At 40.1% G+C, this 19,053-nt stretch overlaps 1 protein-coding gene across 5 annotated transcripts in view; it reads left to right on the top strand.

Annotated features, from left to right (window-relative positions):
- med27 (mediator complex subunit 27) overlaps positions 1–19,053 on the top strand; it is a 286,804-nt gene that overhangs the window by 57,698 nt on the left and 210,053 nt on the right. The window lies entirely within an intron of this gene.

The following is a 19,053-nucleotide window of genomic DNA, read 5'->3' as shown; positions in this document are numbered from 1 at the left end:
CTTTTTGAATTTGTTTTGTGGTTTTCATATCTTATAGGTAAGCCTTGGTACGGGTCTGGAATTAAAAGCCTAACCGGTCCTTTGCCTTTTCTTGTAATTAGAAGTTTCTCAAAAATCAAACATGAATTTTTATAGTATGATGACCTGGTTTAATTTTCTGCCTTTTTTTTATTGTGCCAAAATGTTGTCACAAGGTAAAGCAGTATATCAGGGGTCATCTTGATTAATCGTAATAAGACTAATGCAATTTTTCATTGTCTTATTATAAGATTTTACTTTTACAGAATAGCACATCACTGATTACCATTTCTAATATTGGGGCCACATTAAAAATTCTCTTCCCTTTCCTGTGTCACAATCCCTTCCTGGAATATATTGAAACTAGCTGGACAGGTTGGCTCCTAAGATTTTCTGTCCCTTTGGTGAAGTACCTGATCTGTGCTACCTCTTGCTGATGAGTTGTGACTAGAAAATTATGGTTACTAGCACAGATGGTACCCAACATACCATGATGTAACTCCATTGTTTATGTAAAATATGTACAGAGCATATGAAAATATCTCTGTCCATTTGGACCATAGCACAGTGAGACTGTTAAATGGAAATTATGGCTCAAATTCTGATGGTTTGGTAGGGTATAAACCTAGTGGAGCTAGGTAGGGGGTTAGGGAGTTGGAATTTTGGACTTGGGGTGGGTATGCTGGTTTTTGCTCCACCCTAGATTTTGCTGGAAGTGATGGAGGGTGCACACTAAGTCCACCCTAGCTGAAGTGCAACTACATAAGTTTTGAGTTTAGGCCAGAATTATATCATATCCTATATTCTGACATCTGTATTGTTGTATTTGCCAATCTAACGTCCCATTAGAAAATGGGTAACAAACAAGCAGCTAGGCTGAGAAAGACTGACTACTGGAATCTTCGTGTGTTGCTGTTATTTCATTGTTTTTTAATATACAGTAATGGTAGTTTGCAACCATTATACTTTCCTTTGCTAACCTTGAGACTGTTTGTTTAAACCTCATTTTGTGTTGGCGAGGAGCCTTTGGGGGTTAGGTTTTTTTAGTGAAATATGTTTATTCTGTGCCTTTGCAATCTTTTTAAAAAAAAAAATCCCACTGTTGCTCTATAGTCCTGTATGCCGAGTTCTCCTCCTGCCTCAGTATTTCGCACTTTCTTTCTAAAAGCTGCCCTAACCAGTTGGGCATTTGTAGTTTTTGTACTGTCTTTGTCTTTTCTAGTTTGATTTTAAATCTTGTACTATGTGGTTACTACTCCCAAGATGCTTATGCACATTTTGCTCATTTACCTGATCTGTTTCATTACATAACCAGATCTAGCAATGTCTCTAGTCTTTAGTTGTTCTACTGGATACATCGCTGTCTTTCAGTTTCCATTTTAATCTATTATTTGAAATTGCTGCATACTGGTACTGTTTTGAAAGCAGTACTTCTGCCATTACTATGGCATCTGCTGTGATTGGTTGGGTGGGCTGAAGTCCTGCTCTTGTGGAGATGCATAACAGGTCTTGGAATTTTTGGGGCCCACAACTCTATTGGAACGTATCCAAAATAAAATAGCAAAACAGAAACATTTGCAGAAGGTCAGGGGTCCTGCTGAACGGTGTGAGAATTAAAAAAAAAAATTCCCTGCTATCTTTGGTATAACATGCCCCTTCAAAAAATAAATAATTCTGATGGAGTTTCATAGTTGAGTTCGAGTGTATCTATACTCCTTTCACGTCCTGGCCTAAGGATGTGATTATGAGAATTAGGTATCTCCGAATGACTGACTTCCTGAGGGGAAAGCTGTTCTATTACAAGAAATATCTTATAGACATTTCAATGCCTTAATGTTAAATGAGCCATAAATTTATGTTAAAAGAAGGGGCAGTGATGATGGGGAAGGTATTTAGACCCCTGATGTAAAATTATATAACACCTTATAGCCAATATCATTACTGTGCTCCATTTATAGATTGGGCTTACATGTATTGTATGTGCGATATCTAACACCGCATTATTTTTTCCATCTTTAGTTCAGGAGAGAGAAGGTACAGGAGTGGCCTTGATGTCTGCTGTGTCAGCATCATTCACAGAGCCAGGTGAAATGCTTGATCCTGCCACTCTCAGCAGCAACTGCAGAGTGTTTCATAAATAATGGATCAGTGTGATTTTTTTTTTTTAAACGAAGGCTTGCGTGATCAGATCAGAGTGCCTGCCTGTCCTCTGTGATTTCTTCACTGCCTGAAGCATTGGCTCTATGCCTGGGATGACCAACTCCTTTTTAACCCCGCCCCCCCCTTCCCCTTTGCCTTTGGGTCATTTCTGTGTTGCATGGATCATCAGTAAATCTCATTAAGTCGTTGCAGCCATCAAACACAGATATCACATTTTCTCTATATTGATGACATGATAATTATTTTAAAAGAATCATCACAAGCACTCTTGTAGGCCAAGTGGGAGCACTTGTTTCCTGACCCAGAAGACTGCAGGTTTATGTTACAAAGCTGTCTTTTGCTACAGTCTGTCGGCCTCCCCTCCCTGTCACTACCCAATCCCAGTCTGTCAGATTTAATCAGTTTTGGCCAGATTGCCTGCTGGTGTCCAGTAGAATAATAATGCATTCAACCTACAAGAGACGAGAAAAGAATTAACACCAGGTTTGCCCAATTGAAGTTATACATCCTTTCAGCCAGTTGTGGTTCAGCTGTAAAGCCTGATACAATTTTGATATGTGATGAGGAATATTTAGGAGCTGGAAGGGTGGGATTGGCAAAGATCCCTGTGGAGGTCTCTCTCACGATGCATGAGCTCTTGTAATGCACAGCCACATGTCCAGCACTTTGGAGGGGATATCCAGGTCTTTTATTCTTGGTGTTACTTCGCTTAAGTGGTTTCTATTGTATCTGAGTCCTATTAATGATTTATGACTGAAAAGTTCTAAACAGAAAATTAGTCAATTAGATTGATTTGCCATAGAGGTACTGAGGGCAGATTTTACACTCCCTATTCTTGGGGTCACGGAGGTTTTTTTTTAACATTCCAATTTTAGATCAGATTCTTTTTGTAATTTTAATGAGAATATCCAAATCACTGGTGTGTATGAATCTAGCACTTAACAAAATATTCTGTTAGATTATATAGCTATGAAGTGGTTTGACTTGTTGGTTAATCTTTTCAGTAATCAACAGGACATCTGGTTAGCAGCATAATCAGTTTTCACATTTTGTATTCTCAAGTGATTGATCGCCTGTCTCCACATAGGATATTACAGTATTGTGCTAGTCCGAGCCTCAAGTGCCTGCTTTCTGGTGCTGAATATATATTTGAATAGTTGCTGCTTTTCCTTTCTTGGTCTTTTATAGAATTGTTGAAATATTAACTAGTATGGTGTGTCTAAGCAGTTTCTTTGGGATTTATTTTGTTTTTTTAATTATTTACGTTTTATTACAGTAATCCACTGACTGACTTCACTCCTCTCAATTGATTTGATTGCAAAATGAGCTGAGTCATCCATCTGCTAATTCACCTGCTGCTCGTACTGACAGGATGGGAGCATAAATATTAACTGAATTGATAATTGGAGAAAAGTGATTTGTTAGAAAACCATCGTGTTTGATGGGCTGACTGAATTTTGTATTTAAATAAAGCTAATCCGTTTTATGTTCTGGTTATGCTTCCATAGCGGAAGAAAGTGGCAAAGTTGTCTGTTGGAGTACTTGGGTATAGTATCATGGGCTAAAAGGATGCAACTTTGTTTAATTCAGTTCTCAGTCTTGTGTGAATGGTACCAAGGGGAGGCTAAGTGTTCTCCTTAGAAGGAGGGAGGAGGAGGAACAGCGAAATTTGGAGGATGTTTCATCATCAACACTTCTTTCAGATCACCTAGACCTGTATCCATCAATAAGTCTCGGTGCCTGTTCAACCATAGTTGGTGCATATCTCAGGACACTTGAATGAGGAGAGGGAGAAGTATGTTGAATTATGTATATCCTTGCAGTGAAAAAAATGAAAAATCCAGCTGTGTCCCCCAGAGAACAGTTAACCACGTTTTAGCTGACATTTTAGTGGGCTGTTTTTGCTCTCTGTGGTGAACGAATGGCGCCAGCCATTCATTACACTTGCACACAGACTTTCTATGGGATTTGCACTGGACTTGCTGTGATCTAGAGAGATAACAGGACAGTGCCCTCTACAGGGATTCTACATCCTGTGTGAACAGGGCAAGCAACTGTATATTGCCTTAACCAATCGGATTGAAGAATTGTTAATGAGCAGCACAGAATCTGAACTAGGAAATGTCACTTGGAATTTTTACTTGTGTGTCAAATCAGGTACAGAAAGAGAACGAAAGAAAGATTGGATTAAGAGAGTTAAGAGACAGAAGTTTTTAAAGTTTTTATTTTTTTAAATCTCCAACAATAATTAACATCTGAAGGAATGAGACTGCACATTTGTAAAAGTTAAATTTCAGCAATAGCGAGGTTATTTAGCAGTAATTAAGACTTAGCATGGCATTAAAAGTTACTTGCACTAGAATGGACAAGTCCTAATATTTTATGGCAAATTTAGTGTGTACAACTTGTGCAAGTACAGCAACTTCATGCTGTTCCATCCATTTCAATGCTAAGTATTTTGATGAGATACCCGTATAACGCAGCTTTGAGGAGTAGGACAGCTCTAATAGCAACATCCTAAATTCTGCATTTAATTGCATATGTGTGGTTGCTGGAAATTGCTATTTGATTTGCACTTTAATAACAATGAGCAATGTTAGCCTCACTTTTATTTCTACAGCAAATTCTGACCCAGTACGTTTTAAGGGCTTTTGTTATTTCGGGCAGTGACTGTTAGGAATACGGGATTCTTTCTGCTTGAATGAATTAGATTATTTTTGAAATCAGCCCTCAATTTTAATTAGCAAATTAAGTTGGTTTAATTGACTTGTCATTGAGACAATTGTACAGTTCTAATGATTAAAGAAACATTCAAATGCGAAATAAAACCGAAGTGCTGGAAATACTCAGCAGTTCTGGCAGCATCTGTGGAGGTAACGTTTCAGGTCTGTGACCTTTCATCAGACCATTCAAATGTGAACTATTTTTCTCCAGAAGATTGCTGGCAATGCCAAGTAAATGAAGTGATATCATGATGGGGGTGCTACTTAATAAGGTGGTGAGGATATTTAAAAATGGGAATGAACTGGGTTTGGGAGGGGAATCAGTTAGTGTATGCAGGATTGCACTACTCATTGTTTCTTCATCTAAACAATAGACTTTTGCTTCTGTTTGGACAGTGGCAGGTGAGGAGTTTGACTGGAGCGGTACACTTGTCACACTGTAAGCAGTTTCCTGAGGCGAGTTCAAGTAGTACAGAAATCTCCCTTGGAACAGAGGGTCAAAGGCTCCAAACTGTCTGTACACCAATATGCATTACACATGCATAACTGTATATAGATTATGGGAAATGTTTTTCCTGCCTAATTATTACATATATTGCATAATTTCAATAACTTTAGCCTTGATATATTAATGTCAAAGTAGATTAATCTAACATTTCAAATGATTTTTTAAAATCTAACTCTCAGTTCACTTTGTTTCATTAAGAATCTTTACAAATATTTGTAGGATAATTTCTTTGACATTCTTAGATTGTATAGTTGTGTTTTATCACACATGTATTATTAGCTGCTAATATTGTTTTAGGTCAGATCATTCAGACCAAGTTATGTCAGATTTTTAGCCTGAAGAAAAAAGAGGCTGCTTAACAGGTGCTCATTGCAGAGTGAATCCTTTGTCCCGCATTCTTCTCAGGATTGGGACGAAAGGATTAATTGAGGCAGTAGTAGTTGAATCCAGGGAGAGTTTGAATTATATGTCTTAGACTTGACTCTGGGGCAAGTTTTCTTTTTACCTTGCCTGATCACTACCAACTGCTGTTTCCTCAGCCTATGACTAAATTATTGCTGTCTTTTATTTTGATGACATTGCTGCTGTGTTTGGCAGTAAACACAAGTTTTAAAATAATTTGCTGAAATTATTGCTGGCCCAATTAATATAATTTGCACAAAATACCAAAAGTTGCTGTTTAGCTGCAGACAAATGAGTTTTTGAGGAAGATCCATCTGTGCACTAGATCTTTACTGTACTCCTGTTAAGAGTTGTAAATTTTAGAAATTAAAGCATGATGTTTTGTTCAGTATAGAGTGGTTACAGAAATAAGTCGTAATCAATGAAAGACCAAGATTGGCATCACCTAATGACTACTTTTTGGTTTCCTGTATCTTTCTTCCTGCTCTTTTTGACCATGATACTGTTCTGCACTGTGGGCATTGACCCTTCACCTGGATCATCATCTTAAAAAGAATCTTCCTGCAAAATTGTTTATTAACAATGTGGAAACTATATTATATATGTGAGAGTAAATGCTGACTATACCTAGTTAGAGTAACATTCAATGTGGCAGCACGTCCTGGGATAGGGCTATCTATCGCTCTCTGAGACTTCAGTTCAAGTCAACAACTGTCCTCCACTTATACTCTGTATCATTCCTCTCTTTTTCATAATTAAACTGTTCCGTCATTTCTTCCACTTGTAAGGATATATTGAAGTAGCAATAATAACCACATCCTCTGGCCTTGCTGCCCCCTCCCCCATGGGAAAAACAGGTCCACTGACTGTAAAAATTAGCCCGCAAAAAAAGTAAGAATTTGTCAGAGTACAGATCAAAACTGAGGTGCAGGAGGGTTTTCCATTTGCAGAAAGTAATGTTTTCATCTATAGTGTATTATGTGTTTAATCTCACCAGCACTGTATTATGCAATTAAAATCATCAATACTGCTGTTGCAATAAAGGATCAGCGTGTCATTTAATAACAGTTTAACTTCTTTGGATCTGGTGCACTAGTGACAGTGAGGGTTATGGTGTAATGAAGTCAAATTGGAGAAAGTAGTTCAGACTTTTTGTTGCAGCAAGTCACAGTAACGGGGAAAGGCACATCAATGTGAGAGAAACTGTTGATGTCCTACAGTAATAAAAACAAGAAATGCTGGAAATACTCAGCAGGTCTGGCAGCATCTGTATCTGCCAGACCTGCTGAGTATTTCCAGCATTTCTTGTTTTTATTACAGATTTCCAGTATCTGCAATATTTTGCTTTTATTTTAATGTCCTACAGTAGTTTGACAGTTGAATTTATTCACCACGATGACTGGGAGTCTTCTGGAAAGCCTGTTGCTGGAGCTGTTGGAGAGCATTGTATATGTTGGTTCTGTTAGTGAAGGTTTTCTGTGTGATTATCACAATTACTGTGATGCAAACATTTTTCTGACAATTATATTGCTAATGTTTCTACATTCTTTGCATCTTATTGCTGTTGACTGTCTGTGGGGTGGGACGGTTTCACGTTGCCTATGTAACAGGTGAGATGCTGCTGTCATTTGTCTAATTTAACAGTAGAATATGCAGCTTTGCTAATGAGGCAATTCAAGGTTGCAGATAATGTGTGTATTTAGTGCAGACGAGTTTAATTATCAATTTGACATTTTACTACTGCGCTGCGCTTTCTGGATACAATGGTATGGGAGCCTTGCACTAAAGCCTGGCGGCTACCAAAGCCAAATACATGTGTCGGGTTCAGGTCGGGTCTATATTCTGTGTCCAGCATTTGGGGTCGGGTTCGGGTTGGCTGTGGTCGGGTTTTGTTTTGTATTGTATTGTATTCTGTTTAATCTACTTTTTGATGCAATTTTTTTCTGTATTAATAACATGTTTGATATTGTCGGGTCGGGCATGAAAGAAAATTGAAGGACTTGGGGGTCGGGTTGGGCCTGGGTCGGGTTTTAATTTTATACCTGAGCCAGGCTTTACCTTACACGAGGCTTTGTGCCTCGGGGCTGCTTCAGCTGCCTGCAGCTACCACCAGGGAGCATATTGGCTGTGTAGTTTTAGGCTAAAGAAGTCCAATTACCATGACAACATGCTATTTATACCTCTTGAAAACCAGATTTTAAACCTAGAAATGAAATCATTTTGAACTGCTGGTAAAACTGTCATTTTTAAATGACAAATTATCAGTTGTTCCTTTCAGTCAAGGACCAGCACACCTGTAGGAAGATTGCAGTCTCTGCGGGTGTCTCTCTCAGATTTTGACATGTAGTTGCTTTGGTTGACTTGTGAGCTGGCCCAGACTGGACCATTTCGGGATTTCTTACAACTCCTTAATCTAAACTATCATGGACTTGGATCCCACTGTCCTATTTCATGTAAAAGAAAAATAGTCTATTCTCTCTCCTGAAAATGACATTGAAATTGATTCCCTCTCCTTTGGTACTGACTCCTCCCTTTTTAAAGCTGTAATCACAAGCCATCTCAAAAAAAAACTCACCCATGATCGCTCTGTCCATGCAAACTATGACAGACAACCTCCCTTTTCTCTTGAGTCCTTACTCGAGGCTTGACCGGCTCAGTGGCTGACTCCTGTTCCTATGTTCCTATCTTTCTATCTTTCCTGCAATGCCTATTTGAATCTCTGCAATCAAGTTTACACCCCGTCATGGTACTGAAATGGTTTTAAATAGTCATGTGACATTCTCTGCACCATTTTCCCCCTTGTCCATCACAAACTCTACCTTTGACATGGTTGGCCACACCATCCTCTCCCCATTGTCCAGCTTGGTGGGAGTACTGTTTTGGTTCCAATCTTAACCTTTCCAATCATAGTCAGAGCAACTCCAGCAATGGCTCTCTTCTTACACCCGCAAAGTTACCATTTGAGTCTCCCGAGGAACTATCCTTGGCCATCTGCTCTTCCTCATCTGCATGTTGCCCTGGCAACATCATCCACAGACATGGGAGTCCACAACCTCTGTGTTCTCAGACCACTTGTTTGATTTCCAGGCCTGGATAAGCCTCAATTTTCTCCAGTTAAATTTTGGGAAGACTGGAGCCATCATCTTCAGCCCCGACTGCAAACTCTGTACCTATGCCACTGATTGCCACTTCTTGTCTCCGGTTGAACTTTATTCCTGACTGTTCAGAATCTCACTGAGCATCTGACCTCGCATCCTCTCCAGCACCAAGACCACTGCCTACCACTTCTGTAACATCACCTGTCTTCGCCTCTATTGTCATGGAGAGATACAGCACCGAAACAGGCCCTTCGGCCCAACGAGTTCGCGCCGACCATCAACCACCCATTTATACCAATCCTACATTAATTCCGTTTTCCCTCTCGCATCCCCACCTTCCCTCAATTCTCCTACCACCTACCCTTGGGGCAATTTTTACAATGGCCAATTTACCTATCAACCCGCAAGTCTTTGGCATGTGGGAGGAAACCAGAGCACCTGGAGGAAACCCACACAGTCACAGGGAGAACTTGCAAACTCCGCACAGACTTGCATAAAATTTAGCTCGTCCAAAACTCTGCTGCTCATATCCTATCCTGCATGGCCTGGCTCACTCATCACCCCAGCCCTTGCTATCCAGTCCCTCAATGCCTCATTTTAAATTCTCATAGTTGTGTTTAAATCATAACTTCATCCCTCCCTGTCTCTCCAACTCCTCTGGCCCTACACCCTTCAGAGAGCTCTGCATTTCGCTGATTCTAGCCTCTTGCACATTCTCCACTCTCTTTGTTCCACCATTGGTGGCCATGTTTTCAACCGTTTATACTCTGAAATTCCCTCCCTAAACCTCTTTGCACCTCCAGCTTCCTCCTTCATTTGAGACCTTCCTTAAAACCCACCTCTTTTAGACCAAACCTTCAATCAGCCCTCCCAATAATACTTTCTTTGCTTTGGCATTCACTTTGTCTGATTAAGCTTCTGTGAAGTGTATTATAACCATTTTTCAGTGTTAAAGGTGTGATATAAATGCAAGTTGTTGCCATGCCTGGGGTGTAGTTTCATGGACTCTGGAAGTCCTCTGGTGCTATATAAATGCATGTCTCTCTCAATGAGTGAATATTTGGCTCTGGTGAGAATCACATTGACTCCCAACCCGGTCTTCACCTGATGCCCAACCATGCACAGTTTCCAGCAAGGGTCAATTGATGGTGATCAGCAGTAGGAACCTTGGCCATTCTCTCCAACAGCCCACAGGTGCTGAAGCAAATTGTAACAAGCACAACTCTAGTTCTAGTTCTAGTTCTGGCTGTGATGAGCTAATTCAGCAGACTAAGGTTTCCATGGTCTGTGCCTCAACTGCTCAATGTCTTTAACTTTTCTGTGTGTGGGATCCCCTGCAGAATTGAGACACTGGATTGAATCAAAAACTCTTCCAGGTATCTGTTCTGTAATGTTTTCCAGTAGTTTGATTTTAAGTTGAAACATGGCCTCCTTTAAACACGTTTCTATCTGCCTTTTGAAATTGAGCAGTCGGAATCCTGTAATCTAGTGGTATTCACTCTGAAGCCTGAATGATATGTGCTGCTAAAGATGAGCTGTCAGGTTCTTCTTGTAGTGAAGGCTGTTATGTTCAGCACTTGATCGTTGAGATAAGCAGATATTTAACAGCTCACGCAGCTGCTGGTCTCTGAGTGTTTGGGGCATGAAAAGGAAGTGTTAATCAAATTGTTATCTTGCACTAAATGAGTTTGTGGTGTTGACTTGGTGCAAGGAGAAATGAGAGTGATCTACTGTTAAACTGCAAGTCTACAGATAACAATGCCACTGATAGACTAGATGCAAGATTAAATGATTTTTTTCATAGGCAATTAACTCCAAAGCTGCGTATGGAGATGTGGGAAAGCTTTACTTGAAACATGAAAATACCAGAAACCCGTGTGACACAGCAATTTTTATTTACTAGTTTGTACATTTTTTTGATTTTGCTGTCTGAGCTAGACCGATGTTCAGCACTAGCTTGGAGCCTTTTTCCTGATTTTCATTTGAATCCAGTAATGGACAAACCATCAATTTTGAATCCCTATCACTCTTCTGCCTTATCTCATTTTGGTCAATTTGTGTCTTTTTCTCCTCTGTTCCCACCTCCTTCCTATATAACAACAGTGACTAGGCTTTAAAAGTACTTAAAATAAGAACAAAATACTGTGGATGCTGGAACTCTGAAATGAGGACAAAAAGTGCCTGAAATACTCTGGTCTGGCAGCACCTCGGACAGGTGCTGCCAGACCTGTTGAGTATTTCCGGCACATTCTGTTCTCATTTCAAAAGTACTTAGTTGACTGACTGTGAAGTGTTTTGCATCATGAAAGGTGCTCTATAAATGCACGTCTTTCTGTGCCTGAAGATTTAATAGTTTGGGTTGTTGGGAGGGGGAGGGGGGTGGGGGCGCGGTGGGCAGGCGGGTGTGGTGTTGGAGAAAGTTACTTCCCTGCATGAAGGTTTAATCGTTAAAAGTACATCAGTGATTCAGAAGTGCCGTAAGTGATCCAAAAGATGAAATCCTCTTGAGTTTATAGAAGTTAAAGATAATTTGCCTAGTATGAAAATATGGAGCTCTAGTTGTAGTGCTATTCACTTGCAGCAGTGTAACGATTAATAATACTGTAGAAATGTATCCTTTACAGAGGTGTAATATTCAGCTGTACAGTAAGCTAAGACTTTATTAAACTATCACTCTGCTGTCGTTTTTCCCTGTTTTGCCGCTCCATCATTGTGTACAGAGCTTATTTGTACAAAAACCGCTTTTCTTTGCAGAGTTCATTAGCCCTTGTTTGCTTTGCCTGGCCCTGATTTATAGAACTCCATTTCATAAAATACCAGAGCACACCGTTGTTGGCTGTAAACAATTAATTAGCCCCCATCTGCTCCATAACTACTCACTAATCGGATGTGCAGTATTCCGGTCACACACTTGTACACCTTAACCCTGATACTATAGTATATTTCTAAAGCGCTGTTTTATTTTGGTTACTAATATTACTATGATTTATGGCTGACATGCCGATTTAAGAGTGTGTACTGAATTATGGAGGAGCCTATTGCAAACCTCTTCTGCTTTCCTTTAAATCTGGATACCCTTTTGTAAATACTCTGTCCTCAGAGCAAGCTACTGCGTAGTTTAATAGTTTCTACTGTTTGCAGCGAAGGAAAAAGTTTCTTATTAAATTATAGAAGGTGATAAATTATCCCCTACAAAATAAGTGAGGGTGTGAAATGGAAAAAGATGAAAAATAGGCAAGTTTTGTTTTCTTCCTGGAAAAGTGGAATTTGTAATGTGTTCCATAACAAAATAATTAACCTACAAACTATACTGAGCTTCAGGTAGTGTATCTTCATACTATCCACTATTTTATCCCTTTCATCTAAGACATAATCTTGAATATGAAAAATACATTTGTTTGTTAGAGTTCTATAGGGTTTCCTCCAAGGTTATGAGATAAATGGAGGATTTTGAAAATGGCAATCATTAAATAAAAGCTAGATTTAAAAAAAAAAGACATTTGTTCAGATTTTGAGCTAAGAGATAATATCCAGTCTTTTATTTTCTGAAGGTTAACATTTTAAGAATATAAGTGGATATATAACCTGGCATCAACCTAGGCACCGGAAACGACAAAGGCAAGCCCTGCCTTGTTGACCCTGCAAAGTCCTCCTCACTAATATCTGGGGAATTTTCAGCTTCCTTTCCCTGCCCTTAACAACAAGGCTTTTAATGAGCCTAATTGGCTACCTGCCTTGTGGGGGCAGATAGCACTGCCGGCCTCGAACCCACCTTGGCAAAAATAGTTGACACTAGGTAGTGGGTAGTGAAACTGGCATTCCAGCTGGTGCCAGTATTTCTGGCCCCACCCACCTCCGTTCCCAACCTCAGGAGCTGAAAATTCAGACCATAGAGTAATTACGGCAAAGAAGGAGGTTATTCAACCCATTGAGGCCATGGTGGCTGTCTAGAGCAGTCCAGTCAGTCCCATTCCTCCCACTGTAACCCTGCATGTTTATTTCCCTCAAGTGCCCAGTGATGACCTGTTGTTTTTGGGGAAATTGTAATAGATTATAATCATTGTAAAGAGATCATTGTAAAGTGAAACTCGTCAAATTTCTGTAAGGTGAGAAGATGAAAGGGCTAGTCTTTTGCATGATGAACCTTCAATTTGAAAAGCTGCGTACAATTTGTTTTTCAGTAAAGCAGTTCCTTGTATTCTTTCTCCTCCTGCTCTTCATTCCTCCCCATTATGTATCAGTACAGCAACAGTTGATGCCTGTAATAAAAGATTGGTAATGAAAGATATGCAAATGAATAATCAAAATGGGAAAGAGATTTATCATAAAGGAAAGATTGTATCATATTCTAAAAGCAAAATACTGCGGATGCTGGAAATCTGAAACAAAAACAAGAAATGCTGGAATCACTCAGCAGGTCTGGCAGCATCTGTGGAAAGAGAAGCAGAGTTAACGTTTCGGGTCAGTGACCCTTCTTCCGAAGACCCGAAACGTTAACTCTGCTTCTCTTTCCACAGATGCTGCCAGACCTGCTGAGTGATTCCAGCATTTCTTGTTTTTTGTATCATATTCTCATGGTTCTAATGACTATATTAAACCTGCTTCAATTTTTGTAGTAGCTTTCCACCTTTTTTATTCTGTTCTGTAGTCTAAATTGTTACTGCCGAGGACTAGAAAACTGCTTTTAAGACTAAATTGAGGCATAGTGATCAATGATGGGAAATGGGAGTTTATTGCCGTTCTTAGAGGACTTCTACAAATTAATTATGGAACGCTGTGCTCCACTGCCTGCCACTACTTTTTGTTTCACACATTACAAGTACTTTATTTTTGTAGTGAGAATTCCTGTCGCACCATAGGTAATAAATGTATGAGAAACCTATGATAATTACAGTATCTGCCTTGATGCTGTAGGAAGAAAAGTAACGGTGATCATAAAAACATTTTTACCAATATAAGTGAGGGGCTGGATATTCACATGAATAAAGACGGATGAACTGCTGGGTGATTGCAGTGGTATTTCTATATTAGAGAAAATTAAAATGTATATTAAAACGAGATATAATACATGAAATAGTTGAACCGTATAGCATAGATGCCTTTAAGGGAAACTTGATAAGTGCGTGAGGGAGAAATGAAAGATATGCAAGTAGGGATAGGTGAAGTAAGGTGGGAGGAGGCTCATGTAGAGCGTAAATACCGGCATAGAGCAGTTGGGCCAAAGAGGCTGTTTCTGTGCAGTAAATTCGATTGTAATGTCATTCTATATAAGATTCCATTTCTTTAGATTAAATGTTTTGTGCTTCCAGTCTTTGAACTTTATCAAGTGAAATTATCAGTGTGCTACTAGAAGTGTTCTTCGGTGGTTTGAAAGTTTCTGGTGGCATTGTCTCTGGCATGTATTGGTGTGGTGGGGCTTGAGTTCCTGCTTCACCAAACTATCTTGTCTGTGCCATGCTCTCACAAAACAAAATTTGGAACCTGACGTGCCTGACCCATGTTGCTCTCGTGCATCAACTAGCAGAGATCAGGTAATGGGGCACCTGCCTGAGCTTCGTTGGTACATGGTGTAGTGTTGCAGCCTAGGTTTTATTTTAAATTGAAGACTGTTCACACGTTGAAATATGTAATTTATTCTGTTTAACCTGAAATGTGATATCAATCTACATTTGCATTCATTCTCGAGCATTTCCTGAGCTTAGACATGCAAGAATAGTTGCTTGATCAGCTGGCACGTGGGTGTGCAGTTCTAGGCAAATTGCTGCTTTATACAGATGTACAGAGACTCGTTCTGTAAATTGTAGCAGATGAGTGCATGGGGCAAAAGCTGTAGATGGAGTAACGAATGATTTCTTTAATTACAGCACTCTTTTTAAAGTAAAACGCTGGTTTTCATTGGCTTCCCAGACCCAACCTTTGTGTAGATCTGTTAGCAGAGGTCACACTGATTTTTTTAAAAAAACATTCCTTAAAGCAATCACACAAGCTATTGGAATCATGTTCCTTTTAACCTGCATATTTCGCTGTAACTGGGAGTCTGTCTCTTCCATTCTATTTGATCTTGAATATAATTATCTTCTAGCGTCTATTGTCAGTTGCTAGCTTGCACTGACATCTCCGATGTACTGCATGCCCTTCTGTTTAATCTAGCACTTGCTGAGTAACAAGGTTGTGCTGTCACAATTCATTTCTACCATTTAAATTCATATTTATTAAAGTTGAAATTGTTTCTAGGTTTTTTTGTGTAGTAGGTGCCCTCAAGCAGTAAGCAAGGACAGTGCTGATCAATGGCATTGATTACTTGCAGGAGGTCCTCGGGCAGAATCTTCACGTGGCAGAGAGGGAGCTGAGGCAGCAGCCTGTTGCTAATTAAAACTGCTCTTACAGCACAAATGTGAAGTCAGACAGGCAGCAAAGGAAGTGAGTGGAAAAAGAGGGAATTAACAGAAGTTCAAAGAAAGGAAGATAGTAGAGAGCAAAGTGGATGACTGAAAGGCTTAGTGAAATTGTAACCAAGTACAACTGAGGAGGTGCAGTAGAGTTTCAGTATCTTGTTTCTTTAACCCTTTTATCGTCTATTGTATTCTGGTTTTAAATGCTTGTTTTGTGTATAATGTCACTACGTTATTTAAGAGAGGTAGGAGAGAGAAACCAGGCAACTACAGGCCTGATCAGCTCATATTTTCCCAAATGCTCAGTGAGCTAGCATGGCTTTGCTAAAGGTGTAAGTCAGTCTGAATAATCTAGTTGAAGTTTTTGAGATCACTAATTGACAATGGAGCATCCATGGAAGTTATCTATATAGACTACCAGAAAGATTTTGATCAGGTTCCACTGACAAGAGTATTGGTAAAAATGAAGGTACACTGAATTGTAAGTGCCTTCTGACTTGGGTCAGAAATTGGTTAGGAGGACAGAAACAGAAGGGATAATGGGTGTATACTCAGATTGGCAGGATGTGACTAGTGATATTCTGCAGGAATCTGTTCTGGGGCCTCAACTTTTCACCATATTTATTAACAGCATAGTTGAAGGAATAGAGAGTTGTATATCTAAGGTTGCATGACGCTGAATTATGAGGGTCAGTAAATATAGATGGGAGCAGGAAGTTGCAAAGGAACATCAATTTAAGTGATTGGGCAAAATTATGGTAGATAAAATTTGCTATGGGTAAGTGTGACATCATCCACATTGGATCTAAAAAGATAAATTGGAGCATATACTAAGTGGTCAGAAACCAGGAACTATTGATGAGCAGAGATTGGGGAGTCTAAGAAAAAAAATCTATTTGTAGACCGGTACAAATAGCAATTAAAAAGGCTAATGGAATGTTGGTCTTTATCTTGAAGGGGGGTTGAATTACAAAGGGGAGGAAGTTATGCTTCAGTTATATAGAGCCTTGGTGGTCAGACCCCATCTGGAGTACTGCATTCAGTTTTGGGCACTGCACCTCAGAAAGGATATATTCCCCTTGGAGAGGATACCACATGGATTCACCAGAAAGATATCAGGGCTTAGAGAGTTAAATTGTGAACAGTTCTATAAACCTGGCTTTTATTCCCTTGAACATAGAAAATTGAGGGTGATCTGATTGGGATCTTGAAAATGTTTAAAAGGTTTCAATAGGGTAGATACGGTGAAACTATTTCCACTGATGGGAATCAAGAGGGGTGTAATCTTAAAATTAGAGTGGGGCCATTTAGGAGAGAAATTAGGAAGTATTTTTTCCACACAAGAAGGATAATAGACATCTAGAATTCTTACCCCACACCCCACAAAAGGCTGTGGATGCTGATACAATTGAAACTTTCAAGACTGAGATTCAGGCTTTTGTTAAGGAATGGTATTGAGGGATTATGGAGCTAAGCCCCATAAATGGAGTTGATGTATGGATCAACCATGATCTAATTAAATGGTGGAGCAGGCTCCAAGGGCTGAATGGCCTACTCCTGTTCCAATGTATAATTTTTAAAGCTTTTGCACAGTGGCCTAAAGGCTTATGCTATTAACCTACTGTATGAGCAGCTGAGAAGTGTCACAGATGATTGCAAGTACATTCTCCCTTTTGGACTGTAGACAGTAATTTATTTTAGGAACTGTTTTGATGCCAAATTTTTCAGACTTTTTAAAAAAACATTTATTCAAATCTTTTATTCTTTCCTGGAAGATGCTGATCCCAGAGACCAACAATGATGTCTCCTTGTAAATCTGCTTATGTATCTAGCTATGTATTGTAAACTGAACAACTGTACAAAAACTACAGCATCTCTACTAGCACAAATCATGGTTCATTATAGTTGGGAAATCCAGCTGTAATTTTTCCAGCTCTTCAATTTTTTGTAAATTGCTTAATTTTTTTCAAACATAGCTTTCAAGATTTCATTCAAGGTATTAGTATGCAGAGAAGCACTTAAAGTTTTAAATAAAATAATTTGTTTAAAAATATGTTTAGTGGGAGCAGGCTTTTATCATCAGTCCCCTTTATAGTGGGGTGTGCAACTTCTTGCTCCCATCTAAATTTAGTCTGCTTCCTAATTTCAAGCACTTCTAATATATTAGCTGCTGCCATGAGATGATCCTTGTCACTTCCAGCACATCTGAGATGAGTGTTGTGAATGTAAATGCTTATTTCCTGTAAAACTGCTGCAGAAAAGGTAGCTAACTCTCCCACTGTTTCTTGCTTTCAAAAAAACTTATCTTTCATGTCCACAGCACTGAATGTCCTGACAGGAACAGGAGAACAGTGCTGCTGGAAGAGGGAGGTGGGTTTCAGCATGCATTGTTATGGGAGAGAACCGTTGACACTGTCCAATTATTTCTTCAAATGTCAACCATTTTCCATATCTTGGGAGCCTCCTCAGCAAAGGCAGACATAGATGACGAGGTTCTTCATCGCCTCCAGTATGCCAGCTCAGCCTTCGGCCAACCTGAGGAAGAGAGTATTTGAGGATCTGGATCTCAAACCTGAGACTAAGATCATCATTTACTGACAGCAGTGATCCCTGCGCTTCTATATGCGTTGGAGACTTGGACAACCTACAGTAGGCACCTCAAAGCACTGGAGAAGTACCACCGATTCAGTAGCTCCTGGATCTCCTGGTTGTTCAAGAGCATTTACGGCCCAAGTAACCAAGGACCTAGCCCACTAAACACAAAAAATGGAGTGGCACTGATGAAGGACAGAGAGGTAGTCAGCAGTTGTTGGAAGGAGCACTTCGAAGATCTCCTCAATCGCGATTCACTTCTTGATGCAAGTGCCCTCGCCCACATTCCACAGCATGCTATGTGCCACGACCTCAGCACAACCCCAGCTTGACATGAGATCGAAAAGGCCATCTGACAGCTTTAAAAAAAATAAGGCTGCTGGCGTAGACGGAATTCCCGCCAAAATGATAAACAACGGCGGAGAGGCCCTCTTGACAGAAATACATGGTCTCATCTCCCTCATCTGGAAGGAGGAGAGCATACCAGGGGATCTCCGAGACACCGTAATTGTGACCATCTTCAAAAAAGGTGACAAGACCGACTGTGGTAACTATAGAGGGGTATCCCTGCTGTCCGCCACGCGGAAGGTCATCGCAAGAGTCCTTCTCAACCACCTCCTCCATGTGGCTGAAGAGCTCCTACCGGAATCACAATGTGGATTCTGTTCGTCAAGAGGCATAGTGGACATGATCTTCACAGCTAGACAACTCCAAGAAAAATATATGGAGTGCCAGCAACCTTTTTATACATGGCCGCCTTTGGCCTCACAAAGGCCTTCGACTCTATCAACCAGGAAAATCCTCCTCAAATTTGGCTGTCCAGAGAAATTCGTCACCATTCTCCGCCAGCTGCACAACGACATGTAAGCTGGTAATCCTTGCCAACAGATCTGCCACTGACCCAATCCGAATGCAAACTGGGGTCAAGCAAGGCTGTGTCATTGCACCATTGCTCTTTTCCATCTTCCTCGCCGCATTCCACCTCATCTCCTTGAAGCTCCCTGCGGGAGTCGAGTGAATGAGCGGGAAACTATTTAACCTATGTCATCTCCAGTCCAGAACCAAGGCCACTGCAGCCTCTGTCATCGAGCTGCAGTATGCTGACAACACTTGTGTATATGCACGCTCAGAGGCCGAGCTTCAAGCTCTTGTCGATGCAT

This window comes from Heterodontus francisci, chromosome 32 (assembly GCF_036365525.1).
Source record: "Heterodontus francisci isolate sHetFra1 chromosome 32, sHetFra1.hap1, whole genome shotgun sequence".
NCBI classification, from domain to species: domain Eukaryota; kingdom Metazoa; phylum Chordata; class Chondrichthyes; order Heterodontiformes; family Heterodontidae; genus Heterodontus; species Heterodontus francisci.
This window is presented reverse-complemented; position numbering and strand designations above follow the sequence as displayed.